The sequence below is a fragment of the Hipposideros armiger genome, unplaced genomic scaffold, assembly GCF_001890085.2.
Source record: "Hipposideros armiger isolate ML-2016 unplaced genomic scaffold, ASM189008v1 scaffold_643, whole genome shotgun sequence".
Lineage (NCBI taxonomy): Eukaryota > Metazoa > Chordata > Mammalia > Chiroptera > Hipposideridae > Hipposideros > Hipposideros armiger.
The window spans coordinates 378914-404889 of record NW_017731993.1 but is presented as its reverse complement, the minus strand read 5'-3'; the positions used below and the strand labels follow the sequence as shown (position 1 = coordinate 404889).

The 25976-nt window shown below is 39.8% G+C and overlaps 1 protein-coding gene and 1 long non-coding RNA gene across 9 annotated transcripts in view; both read right to left on the bottom strand.

Moving 5' to 3' along the window:
* Positions 1-9043, bottom strand: part of MBNL2 (muscleblind like splicing regulator 2) — a 154321-nt gene extending 145278 nt beyond the window's left edge. For 5 of the 8 annotated variants that reach the window (XM_019625898.1, XM_019625902.1, XM_019625901.1 and 2 more), the window contains exon 1: positions 8800-9029. The gene's annotated coding sequence lies outside the window, so the exon portion shown is untranslated. Of the gene's footprint in view, positions 1-8799 lie in introns of all 8 variants that reach the window. The other 3 variants (XM_019625905.1, XM_019625906.1, XM_019625903.1) reach the window with 2 other exon arrangements.
* A 4862-nt stretch (positions 9044-13905) lies between these two features.
* Positions 13906-19329, bottom strand: LOC109372552 (uncharacterized). The gene is made up of 3 exons (XR_002122064.1): positions 18987-19329; positions 18251-18500; positions 13906-15737 (listed from the first exon to the last, which is right to left on the bottom strand). It is a non-coding gene; the product is annotated as an uncharacterized LOC109372552 (long non-coding RNA).
* Positions 19330-25976: the final 6647 nt, after the last annotated feature.

The following is a 25976-nucleotide window of genomic DNA, read 5'->3' as shown; positions in this document are numbered from 1 at the left end:
AAAATCTAAAGCTGATTTTGAACACATGTATTTTATAGGAAAAAAAAATCTCTGGAGCAGACATGTAAGCAAATCTTACATGGGGGATGGTGAGCAAATCTTTTGAGGAATTGGCGAGAGAATGCATCCACAGGGAAGACAGCCATCGCGGGCAGGGGGAGGTGTCCACAGATAGGCTGTCTGCAGCCACCGAAGTGCTTGGAACTGCTGAAGTCCCTGCCTTCATGCCCTCAACCCCAGAAGCTTTGGTGCAAGGCTCATGGGAAAAGTCAGCCCAAGCTCAGCTCCACTCGGAGCCGGAGCAACTTGAAAAGGCCTACTGTATTGAGGAGGTAGGTCCTGCCCCCAGCCCTAACCCATCTCAGACCTACTGGGCCGCGGCCAACTCCACTGATGCAAGCAATGCCACCACTGTGTTCTAGAGCCTCCCAAATGAGCAGCATCTCATCATCTGGGAGCTTATTAGAAAGGCAGAATCTTGAGCCCTCCCCCACCCCCATGCCCGGCCCCAGCCAGATCTACTGAATCAGGACCTATATTTTTCATCAGCTCCCCAGTGACTTGCTATGCACAGGCAAGTTCAGGAAGTGCTGCTCTGGTCTGGTCACTGTAGATAACTGGTATGAGGGCAGCAAACATTTGTACACCTCGAGTGCTCTCTCATTTTCTTCAGAGGAGTCCTTATGGCTGGGTTCAATAAAGACCTGCTAGACCCAGGAATAAATGAACCCTCAGGTCTTTGAGAAGAGGATGACCAGGGTCCAGTGATATCTCCAATCGCTCTGGAATGACTGTCCTAGCTAATAACACATTCAATCAAAATGTACCTTCTGAGATACAGATGCAGACGTCATGATAACTGTTGGTGTTAAACGCTTTCTCTTGACTCTTGGTGAAGATTTATTAAACTTCTTTCAGAAGTGAACTATATGTGAAGGATTCAGCTACGAAGTTCTCCTTATCCATCCAATATTCTGTGGCTCTTACCAATCCTTAGTGAAGCAGTATTTGCCTCCAAGAGGACCACAGACTGTGCACTCGTGTCCAGGAAGGTAAAGAACGTGTAGTAGGATAATGCAGTGATGGAGGCTGTGCCATCACTCCATGGAACCACCGAGCCTGCGCTGCGGTGCTTAACAATCTCGGCTGCTCACTGTTTGGTTGACAGCTTTGCTCCTATGTATTTGTTTTCCTGATTCTTTGCTAGCTAGCTCTTATTCTCTTCTAGATCCCAGCAGTCTTCCCCAAGGCTCATCCTTAGCCATCTGCATGTATGCTCTCTTTTAATTGGAGGTAGTGAGCATCTATGGCTTCAACAATGGCTTCAACACAGGCATGTCTCAATTTACATTTACAGCCTGGTGTCTTAAGCTGTTCTCCATTCCCACACTGTCAAAAGCCTATGGGATATTCCACTTGGGTGACCCCATTATTACTAAAACCACCATTACCAGAACTCAAAACTCATCATCTTCCTCCCCACTTGACCCCATTCCCACTGATTGGTCCCTGTTTCCATGTATCCTCACTTTCTGTCAGGGTCCTATCGATAGTTCTCCTGCTAGAAACTCCAATGTCATTTTGATTCCTCTAAGCTCTCACTAGCTTCTACTATGTTTCCTTCAAGGCGCTTTTCGGATTTGCCCTTTTCCTCCATCCTTACACTGCCATTCTAATCCACGTCCTTGCCACATCATGCCTGGAAAATTTCAAAAGAGCGGCACCACTTGTTGCAAATGTCCTAACCTCTAACCTTACCTTACAAGTCAATTGACTCCTTATACAGTATTAGATGTGATGTAGGGAACGAATTGAAACCCTCCATATGGCTCTTCAAGTCTCCCATATTCTGACTTCCCCAATTCTATCTAACCTTCTTTCCCACTGCTCCCCAACATTTAATCCCTGTTTTCCACAGTCAAGTTCCACACTGGTTACCACCTCACATCATGCTGTTCCTTCTTCTTGAGATGACCTTCGTTTCTCTAATTTTGACTACTGTACTCTCAAAACCTCTTTGATCACATACCCCTATCAGAAAAATTACTTTTGAGCAGGAACAACCATTATAAGGCTAGTTACTTATTTATAAATGTTATACTTGTACAACAATACTAATACGTTACATATGTTATCAAACACATAAAAATTGACATTTTAAAAGGATGAGATAAATAATATATAAGTTCCACTATTTCTCTGCCTTACCTAGAGGACGATCTTGCCCTAGGCTTGAAGTGTAGACATCCCATGTTAGAAACACGGATAGAGGCAAAACATATGCATTCAGATCTGGGGGAAGTATCTCTTCCTCCATGAAGCCTTATCTGCTGCTCCAGCCCAAACAGAGCTCTACTTTCCTGAACTCTCAGAGCACTTAAAAATACAAGGAGTAAATCACTGATATAATATATGCTTCAACAATACTTTTTAGTTGATTAATTGAAACTTGTATCTAGGGTGCCAGGAATTTATAGATTTTTTAAAAAAATAATTCAATATCTTAATTAAAAACATGACTGTCTTCCCAAAATTGCTTGGATTGGGCCCTACTTGACTATGCAACATCCATTATAAGAAAACTCCAAGTCAGACTGCAGTGTAATTTCATTTAAAGATGGTTTTGTTTCATTAAATATCATATGCATGGATTTCCATAATTTTGAGAACTAGCTTTTCCACTTTTTGGCTAGTGAGATTTTTAGTACATTGTTTAACCTCACTAAAATTCAGTTTCTTTTTCATTTATAAAATGGGGACAAAAGGGGGATTTTGTGACCATCAAAAAAGATGACAAATATAAAACTGATATATAAGACATTACTATTATTATTACGCCCAGGATTTATGTATTATCATGTAAACGATATATAGTACATCTGAGATTTTTGAAACAATTGACCTCTTGGCTCCACCTTGAGCTTTTATTTTTTCCTGCACGTGAATTATTTTTATTTTCTCAACTTTATTTGCTCAGCTTAAAATAGTGTCACCTACCTGTAAAATTTGGAAGTATGATTGGGCCTCAGTTTATAGCCTGATTCTGCCAAGTTTTAGCTGTGGGATCACGGGTGTGTTACAAACCTTTCAAAATTCTTTTCTATTGGCCAACACTGTCTTTGTGGGATAACATTAACTGCATGAGGTTCTTGTAAGGTTCACATTACATGAGACATGTATGTAAAGCACCTAGTTTATAACACACAACTAAAATATTAATTTCTCCCCTACCCTCACCCATTTAGCAGGCTTAAGAGAACTCAGTGGATGCTTTCATGAGCAAATGGAATGCTTTGGATTTTGGTTTCATTGTTAACTTTGATTTTCCCCCCAACCTGCAGGCCATTTACAACTATTTATCAATTTTGTGTTCTAGAAGCATCTCCCTGCCACGCATAGCCAAACTCACCTTGCTACTGTGTGGCTGGGTTGGGGTTTGAGGCCAGTTTCAAACAAAACCAATCAACCTCTCTTGCTCTGCCTCAGCCGTGAGGCTGCCTACTGTACTAGTTATAAATGGACTTGTTGTCCGAGAAAGCATTTGGGGACAGAAAATAGTGACATGCAAAACGTACCAAGGATGCTTGTACGTTTTTCCTGTTCTTCAAGTTTAAAATTAATTAACCACTGAAAAAATAAATGAATAAAAGTTTTTCAAATCCAGTTTATAGCTCATGTCCCCAGGGAGCTTTTCCTAGCACACCTTGGTGACAGTGCTCTCATTTTAGGCTCCTGGTTTTTAACCCTCTATTTGAACTGTTAATTGAGATGACGTCTGTGAAAGCCCTTTGTAAAGAATAAGGAACTATACATATGTTAATTATCCTTCTGAAGACATTTGTGTGCTGACCTATTCTTATCTTGTTTGTAAGTATCTTGTTCCCCAGCAGATTGTGGATTGCAAGCTGCTTAGGACCAGGGACCTGCAGTGTTTTCCTTGTTTCCTGCCTCCTCCCTGGGTCCTCTGAAGTGGCTTACCACCCACAAAGCTCTTCTACCGCAATCAGCCTGTCATAGATGCTCATATACCTTAGGACCTGCCTATCTGCCTGCCAAGACCCAGAGCTGAAAAGAAGTTACATCCTCAGTTTCCTCTCCCAGCTTTCCACAAACTGGGCTTACCTTACAGCTGGTCTACACCCAGAGAACACACACTGATTTTGATGTTAGGGTAACAAAACAAAACAAAAATGTGTGTTAAAAGAGGGAAACAGAGTTTTGAAAGTAGCTCTGCTTTTAAGAAAAAAAGGGAGAATGCTTAATTCTCTAGGATCAAGAGTCAGCTTTCCTTGGTGGGATGGGGAGGGTGAGATAATTGCCTGGGTGTCTTCCCAGGCACCCCGAGGCTCCAAAGAGCTAGGGAGGGTCTAGGAATTCCTTTTGCTGACTGATGGTTAAGGCTTTTTAGATGATGTGCCCATCCATGTTCCCCATTCACTTAGGGGCTGAATCTCAGCTTGCTGAGATTGGGTGATTGCTCTCAGCAACCTTATATTTTGGGTTTTTGTAGGGGTTTTTTTTGGTAGCATTCTCATGTGTCTATTGCTCATTTTACATCTTTGTATGTTATTTAAATACAATTTATGCTGAGAAATATAATAGCAATGAAGAAAGTACATATAGATATTTAAAACTCAAAATTCCTTCTCTTATTCTCCCCCAAGCAGCAAAACTGCCTCAAACCTACAATTAGTGTCTGATAGTTATCAATGTTAAATGACCATTAGTCAATAAAGTCATTATTAAAGTCTTTGAAACTTACAATTTCTCATCATTTCTTTCTGTCCTTTATTTTGCACACAAAGTCAGGTATTGGGTAATTGACTTGTTCTAACCAAATAGCAAAAGCCAGACAACCCAAGAGGTGTTTAATAAACACTTGTTGACTGATTGATGGAATATACCGACCCAGGATCTCCTAGACAATGCATTCTTTGTCAGAGCACTAAGGTAAGTCGGCGGGTCCACTTTTATTACCAAGCATTTCTGTCATATTGAGGAGAGCAGGATAGCTGAAAGCTTGTCCGTTGGCTCTGTGGCTCAGGTTCACAAAAGAAACCCTAGGGACTTACCTTTCACACCTCTTTTCACTCTCAGCAACAGAGGGGGGAGTAACCTCAGCTAAACAATGCTGAGCAGTTGAAGGCACAATCCTGCGGATCCAGACGTGACACCACCATGACGCTACCTCTGACTCCTTACTATGAATATTACCATAGCTGCAATGAACACTTTGCAGCTCTCATTAAAAAACAAAAAACAACTGAGCTGAGTAAAAAGCAAAAGCAAAAAAAAAAAAAAACGAACTCCAAAAACAGTGCTGTAACTAATTTACAAAGCCCAGCTAAGTGTTCCTGCTTCGTTCTTCAAAGAGAAACCAAAGCATGAAATAATATCAAGTTCTTGGCTCCACACAGAAGTGGGCATCTATGCCCATCAGGTTCAGCCGACCATTCTGGAAAGGCTGCCTGGGGGGGGGGGGTGCACATGACACCTTTACTTCTCTTTGCAGCTGCTTCCTCACTTTACTTGCTGGGCCCTCAGGCAGATTTTATGAAAAGAGCTAAGTGTCTCTTACCAGTTCTGCTCTGCCCCTGGCATTTAGTGCTCACCTGGCTTGACCTTGGACCTACAGCTTTCCCGTGACTTGGTCGATGTTGAGGCTAATACGTCCCTACTTTCCATAATGTCCCTGGCCTCCACTGCCCACCTGCTCCTTAGAGTTACCAGATTTCGCTGCCTGACACGACAGTTGTAACACTTTCTGACTGCCAGCTCCCAGGTGCAGCTGGACCCGGAGATATTAAAGGCCTCCAAACTACGTTTTCAACAACCAACGTGCCCTACAGTTACATCAACCTTTTCATTAACCAGAATCCCTTACCCTTTGTAATGTTACCAACCTACTTCTATGTTGATAATGTTTTATCATTTTGGAAAACATAAAACAAGTCAATATGCCTTCCTTCCTATCTTCTCTGGTTATCCGTAGGAAAGGGCAGGAAGAAAGGAAGAGAGAGGAAACGCACGCTCCTGAGCCTAGGCAGGCACCCATAAAGAATTCTCCAAAGCTCAGTATCAAATCCTCTCCTCGCAGTTCTTGCTTGGAATCTTGAGTACCTGATCTTGAATTTCTGTGGCGCTCCCAGAACGCGGGGCTGGCTGGTAGCCATGTGATATTGATTTGTTTTCACCATAGCAACAGCAAATTACAACAACTAGCAGAGAGAAGGCAGGCTTTTAACCAGGAAAGCTACATAACCAGTATATTTTGCAAGCATATTTTTCTCCTTTCATCTTACTTTCTCTCTTCACTCCACTTCCACAAACGTAATGCAAAAGTCAAAGCAAAATAACTAAATGCTTTGGGGAGCTACAAGGCCTATGTCTGAAACAGTCTGGTTTGCATAGCTTCTAGTATATTACACTAGATCGATGGAGAAAATGCAAGCTGCAGAGCTCCAATTTCCTTGGAAATTTTATTTGTTGGTCTAAGGATAAAGAGCCCTAGAAAATTTACACGAGCACAGAGTAGAATGAAGGGTTTTGTATATATGACTGTATGTCTTAATACTCGAAGGTGTTTGCCAACAGTTTCATTAATATGAGGTTTTATCCTTTTGTACTTTAAATAGCTCATTGTGCCAAGAGACAAACAACTTTTTTTTTTTTGGTACAAAGTCAAGGCCTCTTAAAATGCTAGAATTATGAGAGACAATGTAGCAAGTATCGTTCAATTCTACTAAGAGACAAAAAAAAAGAAAACAAACAAACAAAAACCCAGGCGGGCACTTGCTCTAGGCTGCACAAACAGTTCGAAAGATGCAAACTAGAACCAGGAACTCTTGAGAGCACGCCTCTGTTCTAATAGAAATTCTTTCTTAAAATGCTCCTTATTAAAAACGAACCTTCCCCTGATGTTTAGGGCCCAGGCTGCCACCTGTGACATGGGACTAACAGCCTGTCGTATTGGACTGGCCTTCCTTTGGCCCTTTCTGCACTAGGACATGCTGCTCTTTATTTAAAAGCAGCTGCTCCCATCATCACAACCAGCCGTGAACTTGGTGGCATAACCTGGGTCCTAAATGGTGGCTCAGGGGGACTGGGAATGAGGCCACAGGGACTGTCCACCCAGGTGGCAGTGCTGGGCTGCACCAAGGGGAAGATGGGCCGTCCTCTGCTCCTGGCTGCTTTTTGCCAATGCAGCCAGAACCCTGCAGAGAACCTGCTCCGACCTGCCTGATGCAAGGCAGGTAGGAGATGTCCTATTTATGCGGGAGATCAGTTCAGGGTTTAGAAGGGACAGGCTAACATATGAAGACATAACTCAAGACCTGCCAAGTAAGAGTTAGAATGTTCCTGGCCAGGACATAAAGCAATACTCCTCTCCATGAGCCTGAATAAAAGAACACACAGCAGAAATAGTTGGAGGATGACGTCAGAAGTTCTGGGCTAGTGTCCTGCACTTCTCCTTGAAAGTAAAAACAGTGGGTCTAGAAGAATCTACGTGGCATTGCCCTTATTGAAATGAATACTTCCCCTGCTTCTCACAAAACAGGCAGGATAGCTGAGGAAACTTCATCTTATTTAAAGATGATAAGAATTTCCTCTTTCTTTGTCACTTTATTATTCCCCCAATGTCCATATTACTCAATTAACAAATATCTTCCCACGTAACCTTTGTCTTTTAAAAGGATAGTAATGTTTCTTGAAAACCACTCACGGTGGAGGTGGTTAGGCAAGGCAGATTTTTTTCTTCGCTTCAATGCTTGCTAACTATTCTAAAAATGTTACACATTTATTGTAAACACATGGTTCCGAGGCCTAACAAAAAAGCACAGTTTCCTCATGCCTCACAGAAATTTAAAACGGAAAAGGGCAGAAAGGATTCTTTAACAAATATATCCTTTCCTTCTCTTGGGCCAAGTGTGTTATAAATAAATCTTCTCCATCATTTCTTAATGCTGCTTCTCGACAAGAAAGTTGATATGGTTCGACATAGTGAAAACACTGCTTTAAAAGCTAGCCTGCCCTCATTAAATTATTCTGCTGGCTGTGTGTTCTCATTAAAAATGCATAAAGATCAGATAATTGCAGTAAGCATTATTAACCCAGCTTTACTTTTGAATATAATGGTTCCACTTTTAAGCTGGAAACAAAGGCTCAGACATGCCAGGAAAAGAAATGTAAACATTGAACTACAGTATCGAAAACTTGTCAGAAAGCTACTTCTTGCTAGCTTGTTAAAAATGTGCTTTTGAAACTAAAAGCCGCAGCATTATAGAGCTAGATAGTTCCCTCATTTCTTATAAATATACACATTTTTGGCTAAACATTCAATCGAGGCTTAATTACCACTAAGTTTCTTTTTCATAATTACAAGTCTGTTTTCAAAAAAATAGGATCAACGTAAACTTTATTAATTCAGGAGCTAACTATGGCTGTATGAAAATTTTCTATAACAACAGAAAAATAAGAATGCTCTCAGGAATTCAAATATTTTTGTTGGCTAATAAATGGATGTATTCTTTGAATAAAAACTCATTTTATGCCGCACCCCCACACAGGCGGCATAGATTCAAGCTTTGCTATTTCTTTTTCTCAAATCAAAATGTTACGTAAAACTCCAGGGTCCCCTGCAAGTATTACATTCGAATTAGTGGAATCTGGTTTCCTTGGTTTCCCAAAGCAACACACATGGAATGCAGCACACTGCAGCAAACTCTTTAAACATTCAAAAAAAAAAAAAAGGAATCCGAAGAAGAAGCAGAAGAAGAAGGAAGAGGGCGATTCTCCTACCTTGTTTAGCTCTGCCTCTCCTTCCCTTGTACAGTAACCCCGGGAACGTCTGGCACAATCAAGCGGCTGAGGCTTCTGCCCTGCATCATGAGGAAGAAATTTCCATGTAAATAGTTCTCATCCCCTGTTTATTGTACTCTGAGAGCTGTCTGCCGTATCTGGAAAATTTTGCCTTCAGATGATGAAGCAAAGACAGTCTAAACTCTGTTGCTGTAAAGCTGCAGCCCTTCCTTCCGACAAATCCCTCCCAGCCGCGGGCAGCCAATCGCCAGCCAGTTCGTCAGCCCTACTCGTCTGAAACTGGCCCTAATAGGATGACTGACACAGCAACACAGCACTTGCAGTGTGTGAAAACAGTGCATCCATACTGATGAAAGAGGAATTTCCCTCTCAGAAGAAAGCAATCATAGCACCAAGACAAAGTGGCACATAATTGGCAGAGCTGAGAGAGGGGTAGCTCGAGAAAAAAAAACCAACAACCCTTGAAGACAGCCCGCCCAAAGCTTGTGGCTGCACTGTAAAGACTTTGGAACATACAAAACTCTGCAGATGCCAAAGAAATCCAGGTTGTACATGACACTGAAATCGTTATCCCATTTGATGAAGCAGGAATATTTTTTAAAGGAAAAACAATTCAATGTCTGCCATGGAAATGAATATCTTACAAAAACATTTACATATGATTCCATTAGTGAGGAAGAAAGTGTGAGCCCAAGTGCATATTCAAAGTCAAAACATGCTCATACCCTGGCATACACAGTTTTCTTGTATAACATCTGTTATTGCAGTGGTTAATTAGTGTAGCTAATTATTTCATCTAAGTTTTCAGGCTACTGGGGACTTAAATTAGGGAATTCTGAACAATAAAATTGATATCTATCCACTACCCTTTTGTGTTCTTGGCAGGCACACGTGAGATGAGTAAGTGTGCCTGAACTTAATCCTAAGGTACCTTAGGTATCATTTGATAAATACTGTACATTGGCCCATATTGTCATTAACGAAGCAATGATACAGGAAGGTGTTTACTGCTGAAGAAACATGACACATGATCTAAGGGGCACCGTCAGGTCCCCTCCACAAAGCATGTTCTAGAGGTGCTGACGTTCCTCGAGATAAAGCAGGGCAAGACACATGGAAAGATTAGTAAAGGTAATTTATTTTATTCCCAGTCAACAGTACTTCTCATGCTTTGAAAAAAAAACCAAAAACATGGCATTTGGAAAGCACAAAAAGCATACATTCTTCTTCCACAAAATACAACATTTTGAATTAAAAAAAATTGTGTCATGATTTTATGACTAGACGGAGGCAGAACAAAACCTCATTCATCTGAAAGGTTGAACCCCATGCACTATTGTTTATAAGCATCTTTTCGGTAAATCTGTAATGAAGTTACAGTTGGGGTGGGATGTAATGGTTTCTTTTGATTTTTGCCAGTTCTATTTTAAAACCACCATGTTTCATATGATTTTAGGCTATTTCTTTAGTAGAATACCATGCTTTCTTTCCCTCGAATCTTATAATCTCTTTTTCATCCCCATGTAAATCCATCATATATCATAACTTGCAAGCTTTTGTCTACTATAGCTTTTCTGGAAATTTAAATGATCTCTGTGGTCAAACAGTTAGAAAATTATTTTAAAATATCAATATCCTCAGTATTATACTGCACATATGTGAATGGTCACAGGTTTATGAGTCTCATCTTCCTGACCTCCCTGATTCTGACTTTGGAACTAGCATCCTCTGAATTTCATTCCTGAAATTTTAATTGTCCTTGGCTCATTCTCCTATTTTCATCCAATGACATGAAAGCAGAGTTGCTGAGCTTTCCTCCTAACTAGTCCAGAGCTCTGACTTATTACTTGGATAATACAAATGCTAATAAGTTGGCTTCTGTGACTCAACCCTCCCCATGTTCAAGCTCCTCTGTTGCCAGACAGGTTTTTCTGTCATGTAAAGTCATGTTCCTTTCATATTTTAATTCTTCTCTCTATTAAATATAAATTACAGACTTTCAAGGTCCTCTATAATCTGGCCGCTCCCTTTCTACTCAACTTCTACCATGTTTCCCTAAGTGAACTTCTTGATGGAGTCATGCATAGTGCCCCAGGACCTGGCTCCTACATACCATCCCCAGTCCTGTCTCTCAAGAGCGTCACTTAACAAAATCTAACCCAACCTTTAGGTCTCAGCGTGTATCCCCTTTCTCCTGCGATGGCTTCTCTCTTCATATTGTCTTCTCTTATGTTCTTCTCCTTGGAAAGCATTCTGAACTATTCATTTTACCAGACCATTATACCCTTAGCAATGAGTTGATCTTCCCATCTCAGAAGGCTAGGTTTGTGTAGTATAGTAAGATAATGTGCATAAAACATCTACACAGTGGCTGGCCATGATAAATGTCCACTAAATGATGGCTATTACTCATTGCGCTTAGCAAAATGCCATGCACAAACCTGTTGATGTCATGATTCCTATCTCAAGAATTGATGTCATACCCATCTAATTGCACAAGTCAAAAAACTTGGCAGTCATTCTTGACCCTCCTCCCAAAACCATCATATGAAATCCATTGTCAAAGCCTGTCATATTTAGTACTTAAATATTTAGAAGTGTTTTACTTTGCTCCATTTCTACCAATGCAGCTTTGTTTAATCTATCAGTGTCTTTCACCATGACTACTGAAACAGCCTTTTAGCGGTCTCCTATTTTTATCCTTGATTCTTTTAATACCTTTTCTATACATCAGCCAGAATAATAATTCAAAAACAGAATTCTAATTATTCCACAATTCTTTGCTTAAAACCTTTGCTGTCTACTGTATTGTGTTCCCCAAAATTCATATGTTGAAGCCCTAAGACCCAATGTGATGGTATTTGAAGATGGGACCTTCAGGAGGTAATTAGGTCATGAGGGTGGGGCCTTCATGATGGGTTCGTGCCCTTATAAGAAAAGTCATCAGTCAGAGAGATCTTTTCTCTCTCTCTCAGTCAAGTGAGGACTCACACACAGCAAGAAAGCAGCCATCTGCAAGCCAAGAAGAGAGCCTGCACCAGAACCCAACTGGGCTGGCAAGCTGATGTCAGACTTCTAGGCTCCAGAACTATGAGGAAATAAATTTCTGTTGTTTAAGCCACTCAGTCTATATGGCATTTTGTTATGGCAGCTTGAGCTGACTAATCTAACCTTTAAACATCTTTGGGTTATTCTTAGGGAAGAGATGAAAGTTCTCAATATAGCCTACAAGATTCTATGCTTTCTATCCCCTGCCTACCTTGGTAGCCTAATCAGAGGCCATTTTTTCAAGGAACTCTTCCCTGACCCCCCAAAATAAGTTCAAGAGAAAACCTGTTGTTTTCTCTCACAGCCCTGTGCACTCTGGAGCAATGCTTCTCAGGTTCAATGTGCATGCACATCCTACAGGGATCTTGTTAAAATGCTTGTAGTATCTCAGTAGTTCTTGAGTGGATACTGAGATTCTGCTTTGCTGATAACCTCCCAGGTGATGCTGATGCGGCTGGTCCATGGACTACTCTTTGAGTAGCAAAATTTTGTGGATGTTGTTTACTTTATGGCACTTTTTATAGGACATGGCAATACATTTACTGCAGATCCAAGCTGGACTTTTCATTTTTTTTATTTTTTCTTTCCTCCTCCTTCTCCTCCTCCTCCTCCGCCTCCTCCTCTTCTTCTTCTTCTCCTTCTTTTTCTCCTTCTTTCTGTAACTCAATATCGAAAGTCTTGAAACTCTCAAAAGAAAGTTAATATTTATTGAAGTCATGATGTAATAAATAGGAGGAAAAATGGCTGAGAAACAAAACATAGAACAAATGTCAAGAAGATGATGAACTATATCAAAACAAAGGAGGTGGCCAGAGGAGTTCAAACAAAAGACAACACCTTTGGAATTGTCCAATAGAAGTTGTTAGTTATTGGCTACAGGTTTATGAATTCAAGATCTAAAACTCCATCCCTTTCTCTTGACCTATAGGCCCAATGCACTTGATTATGTCAGCGATAATTCATTTTCACCTTGCCCCAAACTAAAATCATTTTTTATCTTATTGAAATACACTTCTCTTGTGTTTCCCATTTCTGTGAATGGAAACCCCCATCTTTGATGCCTACCTCTCTCTCACCACCAACATTCAAATACTTCCAAGTCTTATAAATTCCTGTGTCTTGAATCCATCTCATTTTCTCCAACTGCACTGCCGTGGCCCTAATTCAAGTCCCACCGTCTTTTGTCTCTTCTTCACTTCTCTGCCTCCATCCTTGCCCCTCACTTTTCACTGTATTCACCACACCACAGCCAGACCCATGTTTGTATTTAAAAATACAAGACTTATAAAATCATTATCTGCATAAAATGATTCCTCATTATCTTCAAGATAAATCCCTTGACTAATTCTCTGGTATATTTTCTTACCACGCCTCTTGAACTCACTTCCATCCCACTTCACATCCAGTATTACTAAACCAATTTTAATCCTAGAATGTGTTATGCCCTTTATAATTCACAGCTTGGAGTCCTTCTGCATGAAACATCTTTTATTCCTTTTATACCCATCTTACATCTTTCCACCCAGCAATACTCAATGTACATACCACCTCTTCCAGGAAGCCTCCCCTGACCACCATGATGTCTCTGACACCTTGACTTTTTATTCATTGTAGCAGTGATCACAATCTATTGTATATATGTCTTACTTGTTTATGTACCTCACTAGTCTCAGTGAGAGAAGTGACCATGTCTTTCTTGCTCATCACTTTATCCCCAGTACCTAGAACATGCAGTGATATAATATAATAGCAGATACTTACTAAAAAGTTGTTGAATGGTTAAATGGATAAACTTGAAAATGGCACTAGTAATAAAGGGGCAAAGACAAAAGTAATTCTCAAGCAAAAAATTTGTAGTGAATCCATAGAGACAATGTATTTCACACACACACACACACACACACACACAACACACACGCGCGCGCGCGCGCGCGCGCACACACACACACACACACACACTTATACTAGAGAAGGGAAAGAAGATATGATATAAAATTTGACAGGCACAATGCAGTTATGAGAACATCTCCTTTACTGGGTATACCAAAGTTAGCAAGCTTATGGGCAAGAAGAAAATTGATCTGTGATATGTTTACTATGTAGGTGATTTCCACAGAAAAACACAGTTTTCCTTCAAGTGGAAAAGGATAGGTGTCCTAGAACAGATGGAAGTGTTGGCTTTCCAGAAGAGGTGGCTAGAAAAGAAGGGGAGGTTGTTTACAGTAACAGAGAAATGAGACAGGAAGGCAAGTTGCAGGCAGCCTTCCTGTCGTATGGCACATTAAGTCGTATGGCATATTTCTCTCCGGACATAATATTTCTAGCCTATATTTCCCCACTTAATCCTTCAGCATGTGCTGTTGTTCTTTGTCCCCTGGGTGTTTTATGTATAAACCTTATGGGAAGTGCCTTGAAGGCAGAGACCATGCATTCAAGTCTTTTTGTTTCCTCCACGGTGCCTAGCATGGAACACAGCTGAATTAATTTTGGTTGACGGATTTTTATTTAGGATTCTGGGGAAAATTTGCCTACTTTGGAAGAGACTGGTAATTTTTTTAATGTGTGGGTTATTGAAAATGCAGCAGACAATAGAAAATTGGTTTTATAATTGTCAGAAAATTGTTCTCAATTGAATTTATCACAAGAAAGGTCAACTGGCTTTTACATTTTCTCCATAGGTCCAGGGGCAGAAGACTCTGGGAAAAAATTAGGACCAACATTTCTGGGTTAAGGAAAATCGAATAAAATAAATTACATAAAGCATGTAAATGAAATAATGGCTAAGACATCCTTCACACAGAACATGGCACATAATAAATGCTCAAAATATCTTAGCTACTTCTGTCACGACTACTGTTATCATCATCATCATCATCATCATTCTCAGGTTCTAGAATTCTCTGAAGAGTAATTACTATTATGTCAAAATGGTTGTAATAGTAATGGACTAAAATAGAGATTTCCAAAATGTCTTGTTTTTTTTGGTGCTCATGATGTTTAGTATTTTTATTCACTGTGTTCCTTTGGCCAAAAGAAATACCAAATTGTTTTATTTATTAAGTAATTAGGGCTTAACAACTTAGTGTTTATGTTTTAACAACTGAGTAGCTATTTGAAAAGTTAATAACAAAATGTTTGAAAAAAACCCAGTATTTGTATTTCACTTTAAATAATCCTGGTTAGTTATTAATGGATTGTGAATGCCTATTGGGCACTGCACACGAGACTCAAAACTTGAAATCAGATTGGAACCACCATGCTCATTTCCTGCAGTACTTTTTTTTTTTTCCGTACAGTACTTGCTTTACATCTTAGCAACTGCTGAAAATCCAACTTTGCAAAGACGCCTGGAATCATCAAAAGGAATGTAGTGTGATTCTGAAACCGAATCCCCTTGAATTAGTAGTTTTCACAGTGTCTGACAGATGTAGAGTATGGCTGTGATTCCGCTGGAAATATAAAATAGCCTATGGAACCCCTGTGAGTCCACCATAGTCGCCCAGTGTGACTCATAGCACAGTCTGGGAATCATGGCGCTAAGGCAAGCATCCCAACGGGTTGGTCAACCTCAACTGTCCCATTGTTTCTTCTGGTGTAGCAGTTGCATCAGGCCTCATGTTCTGAGGCCCAAGGGCATTTGAAGTTGCAGAGAGAAGATCAGGCCAGAGGTTATTGAACATGCCCAGACCTGAAACTGAGGTCATTTCAAAACAGGCTTCTGAGATGGGTCTGATGTGGGTGAAGCCTAGAATTTCAGATGTTTGTGGGCCAAAGAGGGAAGAACAGGGTAAGACAAAGAGGGTGCCAATGTTGCCAGCTGTTCATAGATGGGGAACTTGCCATTGATCATTTGTCTTCCAAAATGAATTCTGAAAATAAGTGCAAAGAGAAAAGAATGAGTCTTTTTCCTAATGTCCCTCCCATTAAGACTACACATATCTTTTATAGCTCATCCGCACTGTTTTCGTAAGATAGCTGAGGGATCACCATGCTTCCCCCATACTCTCTGTTGTGTTCTCTGTAATTTGACCCTCGTCCCATAATTAAGGGTGAGCATTTGTAGACCCTGTCTCCACTTACTTATATTAAAGTAGTGTTTCTGACAGAAAAGAGAATCCGATAAACCTGAAACACTAGCGGTGGCTAGCATGCTTGTCCTTCTGCTGAATTACTTGAAGGATTTTCCCATCTATTATCTCCTGCCCGTCTTCTGAATTAAGGGTCAAGCTGGATAGGGGTTCAGTGGTGAACGGACGGAAAGAGATGTACTCACCTTGCTCTACTTTTCCTTCCTTGTCCATAGCACCCCCACCTTTTGTCATAATATACAGCCTACTTCATGTTTATTGTTTGTTGTCTGTTTCCTCCACTAGACTGTAAGTACCCCATGGGCAAGTGGTTTTTTTTGGTATTTTTTTTTCCTGTTCTGTTTATAGGTATGTTTCAAATGCCTATTACGGTACCTGACACATGGGGCTGATGATAAATATTTGTTAAATAAATGAATAAAATTTGGAAAGACTGAAATATGGCAGGATGAGTACGAAATTGTGTTTGAAACACAAGGGCAATCATCAAAGCTGGAGTAGCACTTCCTAAGGGGCTTCCAAGGGTCATTAGAACCACATGTGTGAAAACCAGGAAAGCGTCCAAACCGCCAATTAAGAGTGCAGCTTTGGGGCCACCTGACAGTATGTGCTATTGCAGAGTTGGGATTTTATTGTTTCATTGAGGTTCAATGAGCAGCCCAGAGCCCTAGAAAGGGTCTTCAATGGAATGGGAATAACCTCTTTTTCAAAAGGTTCAGAAGCGGGTAGGTTTGACTACAAAAAAGATTTTGGTGAGATCATGGGTGAGCCTCTGTGACAGTGGGAATATGTGAGCTCATTGACTAGAAAAGACACTGTTATTACCGAGTGACAGTGTGAACTAGATGTGGGAAATAAAGCATGGCGTGTGCATATGATAAGTGCAGCTTCGATTATAAGCTTGCATTTAAACAATAAATGCAACTCATTTTGCTTTACTATGATGTAGCATTCCTTGATGAAACTCTTTGCGATGATCTCATTCCCATCTCCAACTCTTTTTGTTTCTCCCAGGATTGCCACCCTACCTGGACCCACTTTGCCACTCATCTGATTAGTATTTATCAAATACTTGCTATATATCGATCCCAACTGAGACATAAAAGGTATAAAGATGGGTGAGGCACAGACCTGACCTGGATGAGCTTGAAGAATTATGCAGTGATCGTAAATGCAAGATCTATGGACATTAGTCTCAAAATTTTCCTGAGGAAAAGGCTCCACAACCAGATAAGCTTGGGAAATGTTGGAATAACCAATTAAACATGTGCTCTTGCCAAAGGACTTCACAGAGCTTTTATTTTGGAGTTGCGCTTTGTGAATCTCCAAAAAGAGGTATATAGTTTGCCATGTTTAAGGATTTATTTTACCATAGACCTTTTTAGTTGAAAAAAAGCATCTAACTATTAATAGTATGTTGTTCTGGGGGACGCATTTTGGGAAGCACCGGCCCAGATAAATATGGTGTTTTTTTTTTTTCTTTCCTGTTCTTTGGGCCATGTCCATATTTGCTTACCTCATTCAGCTCAACATCTTTTATCTGATGCCATATATTCCTACTTTATCAAAGTCCTCAGCTTCGCCAAAACTTGTGAGGCATCTACCAGGTTTCAATGGTCCTTTCTATTCATTTCTTGGAACCACAGTTACCCAGAAGTCCTGTGGCTCCAGGATATCTTGGCTGGACCAGACCTTCACTGCCTTCCTTCTCAGTCAAATCTGAGAGGCCATTTGCCCAGGCTTTTCTGACCAGCAGAGGGCCCCTAGCGGCTGTATAGTAACCTATGGGTATAACTACCGGTACCCTCCTAATCTTAACCCCGCTGAAATTCTATGTTCCAATGAAAACATCAATTTCTGAAAACTGTGTTACTCTTCCTTCCACCAAATGCCACTCATGACAACGCTTCTTGGGAGATTCCATAGTCCTGGAGGTGAAGGGGAGAGATAATTTATTTAACATTTATATAGCAATTCCTATGTGTTGAGTACAACACTGTGAAATACATGCTCTTATTATCCCAATCTTAGGGATAAGCAAAGTTACCCGAACAATTGAGTAAACTTTCTGGGGCCACACAGCAGCTAGCTAGCCAGTGGTAGTGCCCATTTGCCCAGGCAGGCTGGCGTCAGAGTCCCTTTCCTTTACCACTATACAACACTGGCTTTAAATAGAAGAACAACAACAAAAATACACAGTAATTTTGAAGGAAAAAAAGGGAGAGGAAAAGAGGGACACAGTTAGGGGGATCAGACAACCTGAGGTGGAGTTGGAGGGAATACGTGCAGCTTACATTGTACTGGCAGAACAGGACTCCTCGCAAAAGAACCCTCTGAGCAGAGATTTGCAGAGGTGAGGCAGTGTGTCCTGGGAACACTGCCGGAGCATGTTTCAAGCAGCAGAGGCGAAGTCCAGGGAGAACTCGGAAGACGTTCACGTGGGTGGGACTTCTGTGTTCAGCTGCTCTGGCCTCCAATCTGCTGCTAAGTTCCACCCCTTGTTTCTTTAATAGTATTTCTCGGCTGTGCCCTCTTCTCTCTGTACTAATGGCGTAATCCATTATTCAGTTCGGATCAGTCAACAGTCATAAAACAACTGCTTCTATCTTTCGGTCTTCAAACCCAGGACTCCCCACACCGCCTTTCCTCTGTCAACAATCATATGGTGACAGATTTTTCTTTTCAATTCTAGATATTTCCCTATCTCCCTTTTCTCTAAATTCAAAATATTCCTCTATTCTGGTTGTTTCACCAAACTATCTCATTCTCATATCTGTTTAGATCTCTATATATTTTTAATAAACTAAGATTTCAAATGTATATAAAACGTTCTGAATTTTCTTCCAAGAACATGTGCTATGTTTTATGATAAAACCTTTATCTTTATTTTTAAAATAATTTGTGCAAAGAGAAAGCATCTGGCTTTGTTTTATCTGTCACAGAAAAGGGATTGTGTCATGGATGTATTCCTTACCAGAAATGGGCAATTATTTAGCCTTCCATCTGGATCAGAGAGAAAAACAGGCTCACCTTAGCAACAGCGTCCTCATGCTGATGTCATCACCTTACATCATTTTGGTCTCATGTCACTGTGTTCTTTCTCTAACATCTCAAACCTTTAAAATCTCAAAGCTTTATAAATCTCTGCATTTAAAAGTCTTAATAAAAAAAGAAAGAAAGAACTATATTTAAATATTCTCTGAGTCATTACAATCTTGAACTCTGTTAGCAGGTCTCTTTCTCCTACAGCAAAACAAAATGAGAATTGTTCTTTTTCCACTCACTCTAATTTTTGCTACATCTTTGCCTGTACCCTTGGATCTCCCAGGCTGATACCCGCACACTCCCTCTCTGTGTCCCCAATCCATCAGATCACCAGCCTCCCCAACAAGTCTGGTCACTTACACATGTAATTATTTTATTTTGCAAAGCAGTCCAGTCCTGAGGCGATTATGGTGAGATTACGATCATGGATCCTAGGGCTGGAAGAAATCTTACTATTCATCTAGATTCTAGACCCTTATTTGAAGGCAAGGAAACAGACAAAAAGCACAATGCTTGTCTTTTATAAAGCCAGAAAAGATTTTAACCCTCTGGAAGTTCATGGTTCCTTAAAATTTCAGCAAGGATTTTCACACGTTGTCAGACTGTGCATCACACGTTACATTCCCCCCCCCAATCCGATAAACCTGAAACGCTAGCGGTGGCTAGCATGCTTGTCCTTCTGCTGAATTACTTGAAGGATTTTCCCATCTATTATCTCCTGCCCGTCTTCTGAATTAAGGGTCAAGCTGGATAGGGGTTCAGTGGTGAACGGACGGAAAGAGATGTACTCACCTTGCTCTACTTTTCCTTCCTTGTCCATAGCACCCCCACCTTTTGTCATAATATACAGCCTACTTCATGTTTATTGTTTGTTGTCTGTTTCCTTCACTAGACTGTAAGTACCCCATGGGCAAGTGGTTTTTTTTGGTATTTTTTTTTCCTGTTCTGTTTATAGGTATGTTTCAAATGCCTATTACGGTACCTGACACATGGGGCTGATGATAAATATTTGTTAAATAAATGAATAAAATTTGGAAAGACTGAAATATGGCAGGATGAGTACGAAATTGTGTTTGAAACACAAGGGCAATCATCAAAGCTGGAGTAGCACTTCCTAAGGGGCTTCCAAGGGTCATTAGAACCACATGTGTGAAAACCAGGAAAGCGTCCAAACCGCCAATTAAGAGTGCAGCTTTGGGGCCACCTGACAGTATGTGCTATTGCAGAGTTGGGATTTTATTGTTTCATTGAGGTTCAATGAGCAGCCCAGAGCCCTAGAAAGGGTCTTCAATGGAATGGGAATAACCTCTTTTTCAAAAGGTTCAGAAGCGGGTAGGTTTGACTACAAAAAAGATTTTGGTGAGATCATGGGTGANCCCGCCTCCCCATGCTCTCCTCCACACACAAAAATCCCATACACCAAGTCACTGAACCTCAGCAGCCAGAAATCCTTCCTGCACCAGAAACTGGGCTGAGACTGTTCCACTTTAGAAGTTTAAATATTGGCTTTGGTGTCAAATAACATTTAAAAATTCAGAGTTGTGTAGAATCATTTAAGGTATGTTTATTTATAGTAACAAACATTTGTATATATTGACAGGAAAAATTCCTGATCAACGAATAGAAAACTCTCCACATACATGCAACACTTGGGCAAAAAGCAGACTCTCAGCTTTCAAAACCGCAAGCTCTGCCGCAAAGACAAAGACCTCCTTCATAAGCTTTCATCACACATGAACCATCGTGTTCCAAAAGAAATTTTAAAAGTTCTCAATTTGCTGCATCCTTGACTAAGAAGCACAGATGATATTTTTAATCTATTTTAATCTTAAAGCTATTTTTAACATAATTAAGCATTTATAACTCTGCCTTATATATACTTTGAGTTATATAATTCACTGAGCTAATAATTTGGACCACACTTTATAAAATCCTCTGTTCTCAAGAGTTCACATTTAAATATAATGAGGAAATTGGCTTTTGGTTAGAAGTCAATATCTTCCTTTTAAAGGACATTTTCATATTGAAAATAGCAAAACAAAAGATCCCCAAACTTTTAGAAAAATGTAAATTTTACCAAATGGGCAATTAGAACACATTTTTTTCATACTGAATCAACTACTAAGTACTTATTGTCCTAATTAGGCTGACTAATACCCAGATACAGATTCTATCATTGTTCTCAGAGGAGACAAAAAGGGCTGTTTAATTTATCTGCATGTCTTCAATATTGGAAAGATTATTATTAAGCATTCATTGCACACTTTCTTTTGAAAAGCACTTTACAGTAATTTATCACTTTATACTCATACTCAATTTGGGAGGTCACTTTCTTTATCTTCATTTTACAAGTAGAGAAACTGAGGCACAGAAGTCTGAAAACTTCATCCAGGGCTCTCAACTAAAGAATCTAGTGGCTGAGGTGAGTGATGGACCCAGATTCTGTGTGAAATTTAGGCCTCAGTGGCACAAATACTCAGATATAATGTAATCCTGAAACTTGAACAAAGATTTATACTCCATTGGCATGTTTTGGCAGGGATTTGGCAAGTGAATTTTAGTGGGTTTAGTTAGTCATGTAGAGGAAAATACTAAGAGAAGAGATTGTCTTGGAAACATGGAAATATAGGGAACTTCCTGAAATGTTCTAAAAGAAATATAGAGGTTTAATTTAAAAATTCAGAATTACCCAAATCATATCTTTATGGTATTTTGAATTCATGTTTTGCATGTTTTTAGCTGCTTGGGTGGCCTGTTTGACTTTATGCCCTATGTATAAGAATTCTGCTTAATGGACAATCCGGCTACAGCTTGACAGACAAAAATTATACTTTGCAAGAACACATTTGCAGTTAGTTTATTTAGTCACTGAGGTTAATGCCTAGGACCACTGCGTATAACCAGGGAGGTTACACATGGCGAACCACCAGCACAGGTCATAGCCAACATTCTACAGTCATCACTCTTGAAATATGTGCACCCCTGGAGTTATGCAATACACAACCTGTTCAACCATACATGGCTGCCCAGTTAACATCTTCAGATTAAGATCAGGGTGGGTAGATACTCACAGGGGCTGGTCACGGACTTACCACTTCTAGATAATCTTTGTGTTTCTTCTTGGACTCGTTTCTAGTCTTCCATAAATTGTGTCATTATTTCCTCAAATCTTTCTTGAGTCCCTGACCCATATACATCTATAAGGGAGACTTCTCTACACTGCCTCTAATAGCCTAAGGATTAGTAACTAGGGTTTCTACATCCCAGGAAATTGATGAGATAAATCCATGAATCAGCTTTTACTTCTAGAGTTCTAGGAACAATCTAGTTCTGTTGTACAATCTGGGCCCGGCTGCAGCTTCCTCAAAAGGCTCAAGTTCCAGCTCTACAAAGGAAATCAGAGGTGTGGGACTAGTCTCATTGCCCAACTCCCTAAGTCACAAAAACAATCCCAAGCATTGAGCCCTACATTTATTAATTGGTGTCACCAGTATCCAATACTTTCCCCAGTTTTTTCCTGCTAAATACTAGTCCTGCAAGATAGTCTGGGAAAATAAAAAAGGATTCCCTTTTAGATGTGTTTGAGAAATATTGCATACTACATTGTTCACTTGCAGATTCACATAGTGCATTAGCATAGTAAAGGCTCTGAAAAGTCCTGCAAGGAAATAATCTATTAATTTTGTTTATCCCCAAAGTTATTTATTTATCTCTGGTAACTCCTACTAATATCAATAATGAACAATCCACAGAAAATCGAGTTCTACAAACAATGCTTCTCTACACTATTTAAGACTCTTCCCTGATCTCACCTTCATTGGTTAGCTAGTTTTTAGCATGCATAATATCAAGCACAACCTTTATCATTTACAGGTTTTCCTGAGCACTTTACAGGTTTTCACTGTGTAATGAGTTGAGCTTCCCAATGGTCTGCTTGCAGGAATGAAAAGAAGGAATCCAGGGGGCTAGGGAGACACAGGTGGGTAGAGGAAAAGGAGCCACAGATGGGTGACAAAGGGAACTTGAGGAAGGTAAGCCTGTTGCCTGGCTTTGTTTTATTAAACTTATCTTACATATTGGGAAACTGAGTCACAGATAACCTAATAACTTGCTCTAATTCACTCTGCTAGTTTGGTACACAGCTTTATTTTGAGCCCATATTGCCGGCTCCAAATCCCATGCTCTTTCATTTCATTTGACATAATATTACACTATTTTTTTTTTTAACATTGCTACTATTGAAAAAGCATTATTAGATAGTAGTTGAGCACAGGCTCCAACCAGTTCTGAAGTTTAAGTCCCAACTCTCCCACTGATAAGCATGTGACTTTACTGGTGTCCTCTGTGGCTATGATTCCTCATCTCTGCCATGGGGGCCAGTAATCCTTGTAGGGCTGCTGAGAGGGTTAAAGGAATTGGTGTTCAGAAAATACTTTGAATATTTCCTGTCAGCATTCAAATAAATACTCAAAAAAATTGCCAAATGATTTTATTATGACTATTCATAGCTTAATTGTCACATTTTACAAGCTTCACAGCCAAGGCCTAGTTATCAACTTTCAGGAACTACTGGGATCCAATGTAAAATATAATTTCTCTCTCCTTCCTCTCCAATAAAGCTGAAGGAGGTCTAAGAGATCGTAATATATATTTTAAAAAATCACATGCTTATCAAGTGGACTGTACGACATTCCCACTCGCTGTGTGGTGAATGAAGAGCAAAAGAGCTGAGAATGGCGGGAGAAAACAAAACAAAACAAAATCCAAGTGACGTGAGAGCTGAGGCTCAGAATTACGTGAATCACAATTCCGATACGGGGTGCGTTTTGCTGGGTCAAATGCTTTCTTGCTGATTCATTACTGTGAATATAGCTGATGGAGCCGAGAGGATGTTTACTGAGAGCTAAAGCCCTGCTTTAAATACCCATTGGCTTTTATATTGATTGATCTAATAGCTTTGATCTATAATCTCAAAAATAACTCAGTGTTGTTTTTTTTTAAATTTTCTCATAACAGTGGAAATGCTATTAATACTTTCCTGATGAAGTAGACTGAGCACTTTATATGGGTTGGAAACAAAGGAAAATAAATGGAAACTGTTTTCCAATATTTCTCCCTTTGTATTGTCTTTTGTCTTAACGAGCTTCATTAGATTTAGCAATAAAATTTAACATTGGTAGTGTATTTAATACATCAATATATTTTGATGACATGTTACTGCAGCTGAGAGATGAATTTTGTATTCTATTCAGGTCAGCTATGTAAATTAACCACATTAATGAGCTTTATTAAATCATCTTAGTAAAAGCTCCGCTGTCTTAAGTGTTTACTTAAATCCACATCCAACAGAAAAACAGCTGTCACCTTCTGATAAATCTCATTCTGAGTGAGAGTTTTCTTCTTACCAGAGGAAAGTTGATAGGTTGCAATCCAACAGAAATGTCATATTCAAAGTCTTTTAAAAGGATACTCTGTTGTGAAATGCAGGACTCAGAGATCCCAACTTACTATTAAGAAAGAACATTGGTGAAGGGAAGACCTCAAGGGGAACACTGTGCTTCTGCCCATTTACCTTAGATGCAGAACATTACTCTGTGGGAACCACTGAATTGCTTTATAGGCAACTGCGTTGACCTGAGGACTCAACATCTGAAAGGTTTGGGGAGACAGGCTGAAGTGGTTTGAGCTGCAACCCCCTTCCTGCTCCTTCAGAAAAAACGTTTCCTAAATAAGTTGATACATCATTCAACTACTATATAATTTTTTAAAAATTGCTCAACATTCTGAAGTATAGTTTTTTTCTTCCTTAAATAGTAAATGTAAAAAGTTTATGCAAATAAATGCTTCCACAATAAATAAACTTTATATGCTCAAGGAAACAAAGCTAGGATTTCTTCTTCTTGGCAATTCTTTAACAGCTTGAGTTGTTTCTGTGTACTTGTTAACAAAATTGTCTTCTTTTAAATATATTTTGTAAAATATTTAAAATGGATTTTTCTTTTACTTCAGAGAAGCCATTTCCTAACACATTAATAACTAATCAAGGCACTAAATCCAATCACAAACCTTAAAACTCTCCACAGACAAACTCTGGGGCCCTATAACAAACTGCAGCCCCCACCCCACATGTGTATCTTTCATGCGAAAGTAGGGCTTACTGAATTGAGACGATGATCTCATGTTGTAGGCTGTAGGGGAAGGTCACATGGCAGTTATCCCAGAAAGGGGACATTCGTCACTGTTGTGAACGCCAGGGGTTAATCAGATCTCAGACATAGCTGGGACTCGGAAGACAGACCCTACAGGTAGGCAGGAGACGGAACTGGCCTTTGTCAGCTAAAATGAATGAGTAACACCTTGTAATGACAAATTTTACACCTCTTTCAGTACTTATTTCCCTCATTCATTCATTCATTCATTCATTCATTATTCAGTTGACTAGATAATCATTTAATACAGATTGTGTGCCAGGCAGCGTTCTAGGCATGAGATATCTATCAGAGAAGAAAACAAATACAAATGCACATTTTCATGGAGTGGGGGGAGATTCATAATTAACTAAATAAATTAAATAGTGTGTTAAAAGATGTTAATACTATGTAGAATAATAAAGCAGAGAAATGGGATAATGAATGAAGGTTTCGGCAGTGGTTTACAGTATTAATTGGTTGTCACGAGAGACCATACCAAGAAGGTTGTACTTGATCAAACACTAGGGAATCAAGCAACAGAGATGCCTGAGAGGTCTGCTTTTGAGGTGGAGAAAAAACAAGCACAAAGACCTTGAAATGAGGGCATGCTTACCTGGAACACACTGGAGTGGTGATGGGAGCGGTAGGAGAAGAGGTTAAACTAGTTATAAAGTAGGGTGGGTGTGGGTGATGGCCGCTGTGTTCCAGACCGTGTGTAGACTCATTTAATATGCTAAAGATTTTGGCCTCTATTTATAGGGTTATTAATCTGTTTTGCATTTAT